Here is a 12,399-nt window from a genome sequence, read left to right on the forward strand (position 1 = left end):
GAGGCCACACTTCTCCATAGTTGAGAGAGAGAGAGAGAGATCTTCTCTCGCTGTCTCCCCGTTCCAGTATGCCACACAGGTCCAAAGGAACAATTTAGACTGAAGTAGAGAACAGACTTCATCCATGTAGATCCACCGGTATTGGTGTCTCCTCTGTGGTTATGCCAGCTATACCCCAACAATTTAATAAGAATATACCCTGCCATGTCACGGATGTTTTAGCTGAGATTCCTGCACTGCAGGAGGAAAGACCTTGGATGACCCACAGGATCCCTTCCAACTCCACAATTCTATAACAAGTCAGTATCTTCAGTACCTCTATAGACTTGAGATTGGGTCATGGTCATCCAGTGGAGGGGGGTTAAGAGGGGCATTTGTGCCCCCTTCCAGTTGAAAAATAATCCCCAGTTCCCAGCTTTCATCATTTTATTAAGAAATTTAAGTTTCTGGCATTGGCAGAACCGGAGATCATGCAAAATGTACAGGCATTATTCTCAATGTTATTATGTAAGAAACTAGCCTGCTCCCTCTTTTTCAAGTTCTACTCCCCACTCCACACACACACACACCCAAAATACCCCTGTGGATGCCGATGAACATGGCACAGAATTTTGAAGGCCTGTTGTGCTGGCATTGAGGACCTAGTGGTCTGCTGTGCTTCATCACTTCCCCATCACTGGTTTGGAACACAAAACATAGTTGAATAAATAATCTAGAGGCACTGTCTGGTTTTGGTGTTCATTTTGGCACACTGCCCGATGGCTCAGCAGAAGAACCCACTTAACCAGCTTGGACAAGAGCTAAGTCCTAGGCTTGGTTCTGCTTTTAGGGTTTGCGTGTCTTAGGAACAGCTTGGTTAGCGGTACAATCAGCAGTGTGATTTCTGTTATGGAACTTGCATACCTTTCCCACGGGGCTCCTAAGGTTTTAAACAGATGTTAAATGGCAGGGTGTGTCAGGCCAACTAAGGATGCCAAGATGTAACAAGTGCTGACTTATGCCACACACCTTGCTGAGAAATACAGGTGTTTTGAAGGCAAAAAATGCCGCCGCTCAGTTATGGCACCACAAGTCCAGGCTTGTGCAAGGCAATTGGGGGTAAGCCCATAAACCACTTTCTCCTGCAAAGGTAGGCGGGGTGGGAAAAGACTGCCACTGTACACTGCTAGAGTTACAAATCAAGGCTGCAAGTCTACTGTCAGGTTCGGGCAGCCTTCCTCTGAATGCCTCTTCCTGGGGAACCATAGTGGAAGAGGACTCTTGTACTCTTGCCCTGCACAAGACAGGAGGCAGCCTGGTTGGCCACTGTGGAAAATGGAGTGGTGGACACAGACAGGCCTTTGGTCTGATGCAGCAATCATCGAGAATTATACCTAAATTAGCAGTGATACCAAACAAAAAGTGGCGAGGCGTCAACAAAAAGGAAAAGCCAATAGAATTAATCCAATAATACAACATCCTTTCAACCCAATGTATTTTTTTTCTCTTTTCCTGTAGAAACAGACTAGTAATAAAATAAGCCCTTGAAGTGGGAACTATATCTGGCAGTGTTCATGTGCTCTCCCTGCAATGCAATCATGGCATCAACTTTGGTGATGGAGGCAAATTCCAGTGCTGGGTGGGTGGAGGGTTCAGCACACGATGAGAACCTAGATACATTTTCAGGACACCAGCATTAAAACACTCCCCCGCTTTGTGTGAGCTCTCTCTTCCCTTGACAGGAAGGTAACAAAATGCACAGAGGCAGCCCATGTTTCTTCACCCAGTTATGAAATGAGAACAACTATATGTGAAATCAACAAAGCGTGGAATTGACGGTCAGATCTCTCCTTATATTCAAATTTTGCTCAGTCAGGGATGGGATGGGGGAGTGAGAAAGCCAGCTCTCCCTCTCTAATTACAAGTGTGTGTATCAATTTATCAGCTTTAAATCATTACATAATGCAGAAAGAACATAATGTATGTTTCTACTCTATATTGAGCAACTTAGCTTGTGAGGACACTACCTGTGTCCCAGAGCCAGAGGTTAATCTCTGTGAGCTATGCCTGTTGCATAGTCATGGTGTGGCTTTTAGTTAGGCCTAAGCCAAAACTAGGCACAGTTTCCAGGAATACTCACCATTTTGAGCAGGGCCATTTGAGTTAAGCTCAGAAACTGCATGACTCCTTTTCTCCCCCAAGTCAGGGCACCATAATTTATATATCTGGGTATCTTTCAGGTTGCAGACACAGACTCACTTTTATAGTTTCCATCATAAAATGCTAGACACAATTTTAGCATAAAAGCCCTTCCACAGGCACACTTAAACATGAAAATAAATACTGGGCTGTATTCAGCCAAGTCGTTACGCAGAGTTGACCCACTGAAGTTTATGAACCTAAGTTGTCTCCATTAACTTCATTGGGTTTACTCTGAGTAGGACTAGCATTCAATACCACCCATTGGTTATCCGACATAGAATCACTGAATTGTAGAGTTGGACGGGATACCAAAGGCCATCTAGTCCAGCCCCGAGCAATGCAGGAATCCTGCCCACAGCCGTCCCTGGATGGGCTCGAACCACCTCTGAATTTGCAGACTGAGTTATTAGTCCTTTAAATTGTACACTACTTTTAAGCCCTACACAACATGGAACTAATATACCTAGCATGTCTCCAACTCTGTGTTAAATCAATACAACACCAATGCAATTATCACAGACAAACTGTTCATTCACACTTCATATAAATATTCCATTTCATACATCACTCTGTGCTTTGGGGGGGGCATTCATCTCCCTCTTGCCCATTTGGCTGGTGCAAGGAGTATGTGATAACTTTACAATCAATTTGCCTTTTAAAACAAGAAAGAATTGTTCCCAGAGAACATCTTCCTGCTTTTAATTTTGTTTCAGATTAGAATCTTTACCCTTTTCTGAGACTTTGTCCCTAGTCAGGTGCAATCTAATCCACTACAAATTGATGTGATGCATAGTAGTAGTAGTAGTAGTAGTAGTAGTAGTAATTGCTAGAAATATTAGTCTACCTGATGTCTGTTGCATTTTCTAATTAAGCCGCTTTAAAACCAGGAGAATTAAGTGTGCATGTCTGCATGTGCCATGCCTGGAAGAGGAGTGACCCTCAGTGGCAAGACAGCAGTAGTGTACTCATTTCATAATTTTTCTCTCGTCGTGATAGGGAAGACTGTCTGCTTTTCTACTTTGTCATAGAAGGGCAGCCTGCAGGTGAATTGTCCTAACAGGATGCTGGCAATTAACACCTGGTCCAGGTATGGTGATGCAAATGAACCCAGACAGTAAAGTTTCTGGGTGAAACAGATCCAGAGCGTGAATCACACTGAGTCTGGCACTCAAGACTGCACACCTGTATGTGCAGCACTGAAATGAAAGGCTGCATCCTTGAGTATGAGTAATTACCAGTCTGGGATGGAGTGGAGATTTAATCGACCCTGACCAGGGAGGGGACAGCCTGGGTCCAGGCTACCTGTTTTTCCAGGAAGGTATAGAGTCAAACCAGATGACTACTTCTTCTCCTTTGTGGCAGACACACCCGGACTAAAAGTAGTGAGATTACTTGAGCAATTTACTAGCCTTTTTTTCACTATATTGCTCTGAATAAGGGCATCTGACAAGAAACACATAATCTGACATTTTATTTCTGGTCATTTTACACAGTAGCCAATGCACTAAAAGGTATCCGTACTCTGTGCTGATGTGTTTGCTAATGTTTACATCAGGCATGATAGAAGCTGCAGTGCGACACCATCTGGGGGGCTACACCCTCCCACAATCCCTAGTGTAGACGACCAGATAAAATAGATACGTAAGATATTTGAAAGACATCAAAAGACCATCAGAATGTACTGGTTCCTTACAAATGGCAGGAAGAATGGGAAAATGCAGTGCATGCCTACAGCCATCCAGTGTCTTTGGCTTGATTTGGTTCTAGTATGTCTCAGTGAGTAAAGAATTGACTAAAGTCCTTTCCAACTCCGTGAAAAAAATGAGCATTCAAAAACCTATCAAAGAATGAAGAGTGGCATTAGAATAATAGAATCAGGGAATTATAGAGTTGGAAGGGACCCTGAGTATCATCTAGTCCAGGCTTCCTCAACCTTGGCCCTCCAGATGTTTTGAGACTACAATTCCCATCATCCCTGACCACTGGTCCTGCTAGCTGGGGATCATGAGAGTTGCAAGCCAAAAACATCTGGAGGGATGAGGCTGAGGAAGCCTGATCTAGTCCAACCCCCTGAAATGCAGGAATATGCAGCTGTCCCATATGGGGATCAAACCTGCAACCTTATCAGCACCATGGTCTAACCAACTGAACTATCCAGTTGTGGATGCATTACATGGAGTTTTATTTTACACAAACATGTTAGGATTGTGCTGCCCAGGCATGGTCATATGCCCAGCAACTATAGAGTGAAGTCCCTTAAAAATAATGGGACTTAGATCTGAATAAACGTATTTAGGATTGCTTTGTTAGGCTCCTAAATGTATGCGATGTTGGTCAAATGACTTTTGCACTTTGAAAATGTTGTCCCTCTCTAGCCAATACTATGGACAACATGCTGTAAGAGGCAACTCTCACCCACGATCTGTAGATAAGATTGATCCAAAAGTCTGTTTTTTTCCTACAGTGCAAGCATACGTCAACAGCTAATCCAGTTTAAATAAGAAAACAATGTCACTACCGTATAGATTCTATTACCACTTTATCTTGAAGATTACCTTCAGATATCCTTTCCACAATCACAGCCGAGTTGCATAATGACCCAATTAAAAGCATGGCAATAGGCATCAAAGCCAAATGTCCGCAAAGTATCCCAAATTAATCTCCTGTGCATGTCTATCACACTGATTTCAATCAGCCTACTTTGTTGGGGCAGGTGTTGAGTACCTGATTCCTAGGCCAGTGTGATGTTGTTCAGGAGAAGAATCACACCATGTTGGTTTTCCACCAATACGTTGGTTTCCTATTAACTACAGTGGTACCTCAGGTTACAGACGCTTCAGGAGACTGACCCTGAAACTCCAGCAGCTGCAGAATGCCTTACAGGGTCCTCACCATGGGATCACATTCACCCAGTACTATACAGCTGCACTGGCTCCCAGTGGAGTACAGGATCAGGTTTAAGGTGCTGGTTTTAACCTTTAAAGCCCTATACGGCCTAGGACCCTCGTACCTACGGGACCACCTCTCCTGGTATGTCCCACGGAGGACATTACGGTCTTCAAATAAAAACATCTTGGAGATCCCGGGCCACAGGGAGGTTAGGCTGGCCTCAACCAGAGCCAGGGCTTTTTTGGCCGTGGCCCCGATCTGGTGGAACACTCTGTCACAAGAGACTAGGGCCCTGCAGGACTTGACATCTTTCCGCAGGGCCTGCAAGACAGAGCTGTTCCACCAGACCTTTGGCCAAGGCACAGTCTAACCGCCTCCTTCGTTAATCCTCACAGAACTCTAGCCCAATGGTTGCCATTAATTTGATTTTGAATTGATTTTAGAATAAATTGATTTTAGAATGCATTTCAATTAATTGATTGTGATTTTATGTAAACTGTGTTACTTTTATTGTTGTTAGCCACCCTGAGCCCAGCTTCGGCTGGGGAGGGCGGGATATAAATAAATTTTTATTTTTATTTTTATTTTTACAGACGCTTCAGGTTAGACTCTGCTAACCTAGAAATAGTACCTCGGGTTAAGAACTTTACCTCGGGATGAGAACAGAACCGCAGTGGCGGTGTGGCAGCAGCGGGAGGCCCCATTAGCTAAAGTGGTAACTCAGGTTAAGAACAGTTTCAGGTTAAGAACGAACCTCCAGAACGAATTAAGTTCTTAACCCGAGGTACCACTGTATGTTGCTCCAAATGTATACTTTATATTTGACTTTCTTCAGTAATGTTTTATTCTGGAGTGCTCTGTCTGGTGTTTTAATGTGTTGTAAACTGCTTTGAGATTTTTCTTCAAAAATATAAAGTGGTATAGAAATGAAATCAACAACATTCCTTTGGAGGGTGGGCTCTATTCCCACAAGCATGGTGCAGAGGGAAAACCCTTCCATCTATAATCCTATGTTTCAATGGCACTTCCTATGAAGGGGTGAGGTGGAACCACCATTTTCCAATTCATATCACTAGTTATAAGCAGTGCTTTTTTCCTGGGGTACTCAGAGGTATGTAGTACCAGCACATTTTCCCCCCCTAGAAGAAAAGCACTGGTTAAAAGTGTGGCACTTACTATAACAACTTCATGGTGAGTGCCGGCACCTATTTTTTCTAGAAGAAAAGCACAAGGTTACAAGGGATGGTGCTTCATACAGCTGGCAACTATACAGTCATCAGTGTTGCATACTGTATTTTGCTAGAACTGTCATGCATAATCCTATAATTATCTGGAGGATTATGGTTAGGAAATACTTTGACTTTCACTGATGTTCAGTGACAAAGCTCGTATTGCTGCCATGCACTGTGCAATTGTTATTCTGTGGTAGAGAACAAGGAAGCAACGCATAAGCCAGTTCAGAGTGATATATTGTTTCAGCTACCTCTTTTGTAAAAAAGAACCTTGCCACCAACCAAGCAGAAAAGATTGCAGGTATTCTCATATTTCTTTGTACAACTTGGGCTTCTGACAATTAAAGTCAATGGGACTGCAATTTCTGCAGATAAGCAGATGGTAAGGCAATGCACTAAGAATTATAATAATCAGGAAAGAATGTTTCTGAGGTATGAATTTATGTTTCCAAGTCATAAAGACTTGGATTTTTATGGAGATTAACTACGTTATGGGCTTGTGTTCATCAAAATAACTAGAACCAGGTTAGCTGAGCTGTGTCATTGGGCTTCCTAGAACACATCTAGCTTTCTAGACCAAATCATTTTTAATTACTGATGGTTTGCTTTGTGGAAGAACCTCCCGCCCCCAGGATAGGTTATGCCGTTCTAAAACATCTTCAAAAATCCATGTTTGGTGTTTGTACTATAAACGAATGGTATTTTTAAAAATTAACTGCGGTGAAGATGACCATGGAATTAAAGAAATGATCTGAGCCTCCCATCATGCTAAACTATAATCTCCTCAATAAACCAATGTTGTCCCCATACCCCCAAACTGCCATAAAGTTACAGTTCAACAATGCAATCCTTTTCATTGTCTACAGAGTAGTAAGTATAATTGAGTTAAATTGGATTACTTCCAGGTAAATTATGTATGGAATTGCAGCCTAAGTCTATCCTAAATCAGGGTGGGAAACCCACAACCCTCCAGATGTTGCTGGACTACATCCCCATCATCCCTTGATCATTGGCTGGGGCTAACATGAGTTGGAAGTTCGGTGGGACCGATTCGGATGGTCCGCCCCTGCCACTTAATGGATCCAAATGGTTTCCAGAGAGTGGTAGGGGATGCTTTATCCCATGTTGATGGCCTTTCAGCTGATTCCCTTGTGGCCCGCTGGAATGTGGAGTTAACCAGGGCTATTGACTGTTTGGCTCCGAAGCGCCCTCTCCGATTGCATGGAGCCCGGACAGCGCCGTGGTTTTCCACGGATCTGAGGGCAATGAAACAATCGTTGAGACGGCTAGAGCGCCGGTGGCGGAGGACCCATTCTGAAGCTGACCGGACACAGGTTAGAGCTCAATGTCGAGCCTACCAAGTGGCAGTAGCGACGGCGAAGAAGACTTTCTTCACCGCCTCTATTGCATCTGCAGAAAACAGCAGCAGGAGACTTTTCCAGGTGGTCCGCAATTTAGCGGAACCACCTGCTACATCGGGGCCCAGTACGGGCCACATGATCTCCTGCAATGATTTTGCAAAGTTTTTTGCAGATAAAGTCGCTCAGATTCGGGAAAAGGTAGACGCCACCGTGGGAGCAGGGCCGGGGTGGGAGAGTGCTAGAGTCCTGTCTAGTCAAATTGCGTGGGATCAATTCCAATCTGCTACCTCCGAGGATGTGGACAGGCTGCTTGGACGAGTAAAACCAACCACCTGTCTCCTTGATCCTTGCCCATCCTGGCTTATAAAAGCTAGCTGGGAAGGGCTGGGCGATGGGCTTCGTGGGGTGGTGAATGCTTCCCTCCGTGAGGGAGTCTTCCCAGACCCGCTGAAAGAGGCGGTTATTAAACTGCTTCTTAAAAAACCATCTTTAGATGCGGCCACGATGGCCAACTATAGCCCAGTCTCAAATCTTCCATTCTTGGGCAAGGTGATTGAGCGAGTGGTTGCTGAACAACTCCAGGCACGCCTGGAAGAAGCAGACCATTTGGATCCCTTCCAGTCGGGATTCAGGCCTCATCACGGGACTGAAACTGCCTTGGTCGCACTGGTTGATGATCTCCGGCGGGCTAGGGACAAAGGTGAGAGCTGTTTCCTAGTTCTGCTGGATCTCTCAGCGGCGTTTGATACCATCGACCATAACATCCTTCTGGACCGTCTTGAGGGGCTGGGAGCTGGGGGTACTGTCATACAGTGGTTCCGCTCCTTCCTCCTGGGCCGTGTTCAGAAAGTGGTGGTGGGGGATGAGTGTTCAGACCCCTGGGCTCTCACTTGTGGGGTGCCTCAGGGTTCTGTCCTCTCCCCCATGCTTTTCAACATCTATATGCAGCCGCTGGGAGAGATCATCAGGAGGTTTGGGCTGGGTGTTCATCAGTATGCGGATGATACCCAGCTCTACCTCTCTTTCAAATCAGAACCAGTGAAGGCGGTGATGGTCCTGTGTGAGTGCCTGGAGGCGGTTGGAGGATGGATGGCGGCAACAGATTGAGATTGAATCCTGACAAGACAGAAGTACTGTTTCTGGGGGACAGGAGGCGGGCAGGTGTGGAGGATTCCCTGGTCCTGAATGGGGTAACTGTGCCCCTGAAGGACCAGGTGCGCAGCCTGAGAGTCATTTTGGACTCACAGTTGTCCATGGAGGCACAGGTTAAATCCGTGTCCAGGGCAGCTGTGTACCAGCTCCATCTGGTACGTAGGCTGAGACCCTATCTGCCCGCGGACTGCCTCGCCAGAGTGGTGCATGCTCTGGTTATCTCCCGCTTGGACTACTGCAATGCGCTCTATGTGGGGCTACCTTTGAAGGTGACCCGGAAACTACAACTAATCCAGAATGCAGCAGCCAGACTGGTGACTGGGAGCAGCCGCCGAGACCATATAACACCGGTCATGAAAGACCTACATTGGCTCCCAGTACGTTTCCGAGCACAATTCAAAGTGTTGGTGCTGACCTTTAAAGCCCTAAACGGCCTCGGTCCAGTATACCTGAAGGAGCGTCTCCACCCCCATCGCTCTACCCGGACACTGAGGTCCAGCACCGAGAGCCTTCTGGCGGTTCCCTCACTGCGAGAAGCCAAGTTACAGGGAACCAGGCAGAGGGCCTTCTTGGTAGTGGCGCCCTCCCTGTGGAACGCCCTCCCACCAGATGTCAAAGAGAACAACAACTACCAGACTTTTAGAAGACATCTGAAGGCAGCCCTGTTTAGGGAAGCTTTTAATGTTTGATGTATCACAGTATTTTAATATTCTTTTGGAAGCCGCCCAGAGTGGCTGGGGAAACCCAGCCAGATGGGAGGGGTATAAATAATAAATTTATTATTATTATTATTATTATTATTATTATTATTATTATTATTATTATTATCAACAACATCTGGACAGCCACAAGTTCCCTACCCATGCTCTTAAGCACCACATTATTACTCGGAACTCAATGTTTGTTAGTTACTTAGGCTGGCAATACTCCTGCCTCCATGAAACATTGATTTACTTCAGCATACACTCTTATACTGCAAGATTTAGGAGCTGAAACAGAGGTTACTTTTCAATTGAACAATAGATAATTGATAGATATTTTGACTACTATCTCTGGTTCACACATGTCCATCAAACGACGTCTGGAACATTAGGAGATTATTGCAGTTGTGAATAAACCATCATGGACAGAATTTCACTGTCACCATTAATAATTTATAAAATGCCTATATTTTACTTCATGTATTTATTTATTTTTAAAAAAATAAAGTTCATGAGTTCAGACTTGCATTCTAAAAAGGCACAACACCAAAGGAAAAGATAGGAAGGGAAAAAGAAAACAAGAAAACTCAGACATTAGTTCTTAAGTGAACTAAGCTTTTATAATGGCCGGTTTGAATTAAAACAGTACATATAACCTAATGCCAATTATTGGTAATCTTTTCAATTTCAATTTTATATTTTTGTAGCATAATTTTATAAACAGAAAACACACTTCAAGGCCTAGGTTTCACCATTGCCAAACAAACCCATTTGCTATTACTACAAGTGTAATAGTAATCACTTTTCAAACAGTTATATACGAAGTACATGCATAAGATCCCATAAAGGCAGACTTTTATAAAGGAAGACAAGTTTGAATGAAATGTATCTGTTGAAATCATTTCTGATTAAATCAGGTGAGGAATTATCTACCTTATTCAAAAGATAACAACATATAATCCATTTTATCAAATTCTGATTTCAAGCACATTAACAATTTCCAGAAGACTAATAGAAAATTGGGGGGGAGGGGTTGTAGGATAAGACCCTTCTGTTAATGGATGTTTATGAAAGTCATGACATGGCCAAACCATTCCACTCTTTCTTGTTTTGACTGCAAGATAAATTGAGTGGCAGCTGGGAAGTAGCAGCTTCTGCTTCTTTAGTTGCCTGATTAATGGCGAGTGCTCTACTTAGTTTAATTTATTCCATCCAAGCCTTTATGTTCCCTTCAGCATCCAAAGTAAAGTTTATGTCCAGGTGCACCTGCAAAATAAAATGGCTCCATATTGAAAACGACTGCAGTTTAACTTCAGACTGAGTCCCCATGGGGTTCGTTGCACAGAGACATGGACGCTCAAACTGATAATGGTTTAAAAGCTCAGATTAAAGGTTGCTTGATGATGGCTGCCAACCTTGGCTCTGCCTTAGCAGACAGCCCTCTGGAATGTGTTCCATACTCTTTTTAATGATAAAACAGCCCTTTTCCTTTGAACAAGAATTCTACAGGCTGCATGGACATTTCTAGAGGGTCCCTTCCTGCAGCTGTCCTGAAGACTTCTGCTAGTGCTATAGCTTCACTATGTATTTCCTATGTATTTATTTACAATCTACCTTCCTTCCAAGAAGCTCAAGGCAACACACAACAACACTGTGAGGCTGGTTAGATCCCCCCCCCAAAAGCAACTGGGTCATCCAATTACCTTGATGGCAGAGTGTGATTTGAACCAGGGTCTCCCCAGTTCTGCCCTGGCAAATCAGATCACCACATCACACAGGTTTTCAGTGCGTACTAGCCATCTGAAGAGATGCTTGTATCATCACCACAAAAGGAAATGGGGTTGTGATGCTAGCATTTCTGCTGCAAAAAAATGTCAATTTTAATAAGTTCTTTAATAAGCTCAAATGGTGAAAGAACAACTTTTTAGAAGAACAACACAAAGCTTTCAAAATGCTGCTGATAGTTGCACTTCTTCCTACACCTTCCCACACATCCCTGATATTGTTTATCAGTGAACCAGAATGTTCTTTATAGTCAGCATATGGGGGCAACGGAGTTTGCTGACAGTGCTTATCAATAAGTCATTCTTATTCTCCCTCATACAGTGGTTTCCAAACTCCTTGCTTGCTGTCTCACCTTAAGATGAGAAGACGCCGTTACACATTCTTGAATCTGTGTAGCTGTATTGGAGAAGGGATGCAGGGACTGCATTCCCTTCTAAGTCATTTGTGAGGGCCACATGCATGTTGTGAACATGGCTAGAGGCAAAAGTGGATGGAGAAGAAATATAAGTTTTGTCTTCTGCAGTATCATAGTTTCTTAACACAACCCACACAACCCTCTCTATAATTTGACCTGATAAGGAAGTACTATTATCAGATAGAATTCAAGAATACAATCCAACTTCAGGTTATGAAGTTTGGGCCAGTGAGGGTTTTGGCCTGGGGAGATTTCAGAGGACCAGATACAGAGCCCTGGAGGGCTGCATTTGGCCTCCAGACCTGAGGTTCCCCACTGCTGGTCTAATACATCTGGTCTAATACATCATTTGGTACAGAGCAGACCTGGAATCAGATGGGGAGTTCAGTATCCCCCTTCAAAAATCAACGTGTCTCATCACAAAGCATGCACTGACTTCATTTCTTCAACCCAGGGGACACCATCTTAGCATGCCTTGCTGTTCTGCCTCCACTACCCACAGCTGGAGAGGACAGCAAAATCAGACTCTTGCCTCATGACCTCTGGACAAATGTACTTCTACCATCCACTTGTATATTTGAGTTAGTTCTGGTCTCTGGCAATTTAGCAATCTTCAACAGAAAATGGCACCAGCACCCTTGGGGAGCTGTCAGGGTCCCAGGAGCTTAGCAACACCATCCTGG

General features: G+C 44.1%; 1 protein-coding gene and 1 long non-coding RNA gene across 2 annotated transcripts in view; one reads left to right on the forward strand and one right to left on the reverse strand.

Annotated features, from left to right (window-relative positions):
- Positions 1 to 12,399, reverse strand: part of SLC35D3 (solute carrier family 35 member D3) — a 297,688-nt gene that overhangs the window by 226,688 nt on the left and 58,601 nt on the right. The gene's annotated exons all lie outside the window — the stretch shown is intronic.
- LOC310675079 overlaps positions 1 to 12,399 on the forward strand; it is a 293,684-nt gene that overhangs the window by 216,915 nt on the left and 64,370 nt on the right. The window lies entirely within an intron of this gene.

This window comes from Podarcis tiliguerta (assembly GCF_965153285.1).
Source record: "Podarcis tiliguerta genome assembly, chromosome: 3".
Classification (NCBI taxonomy): Eukaryota; Metazoa; Chordata; class Lepidosauria; order Squamata; family Lacertidae; genus Podarcis; species Podarcis tiliguerta.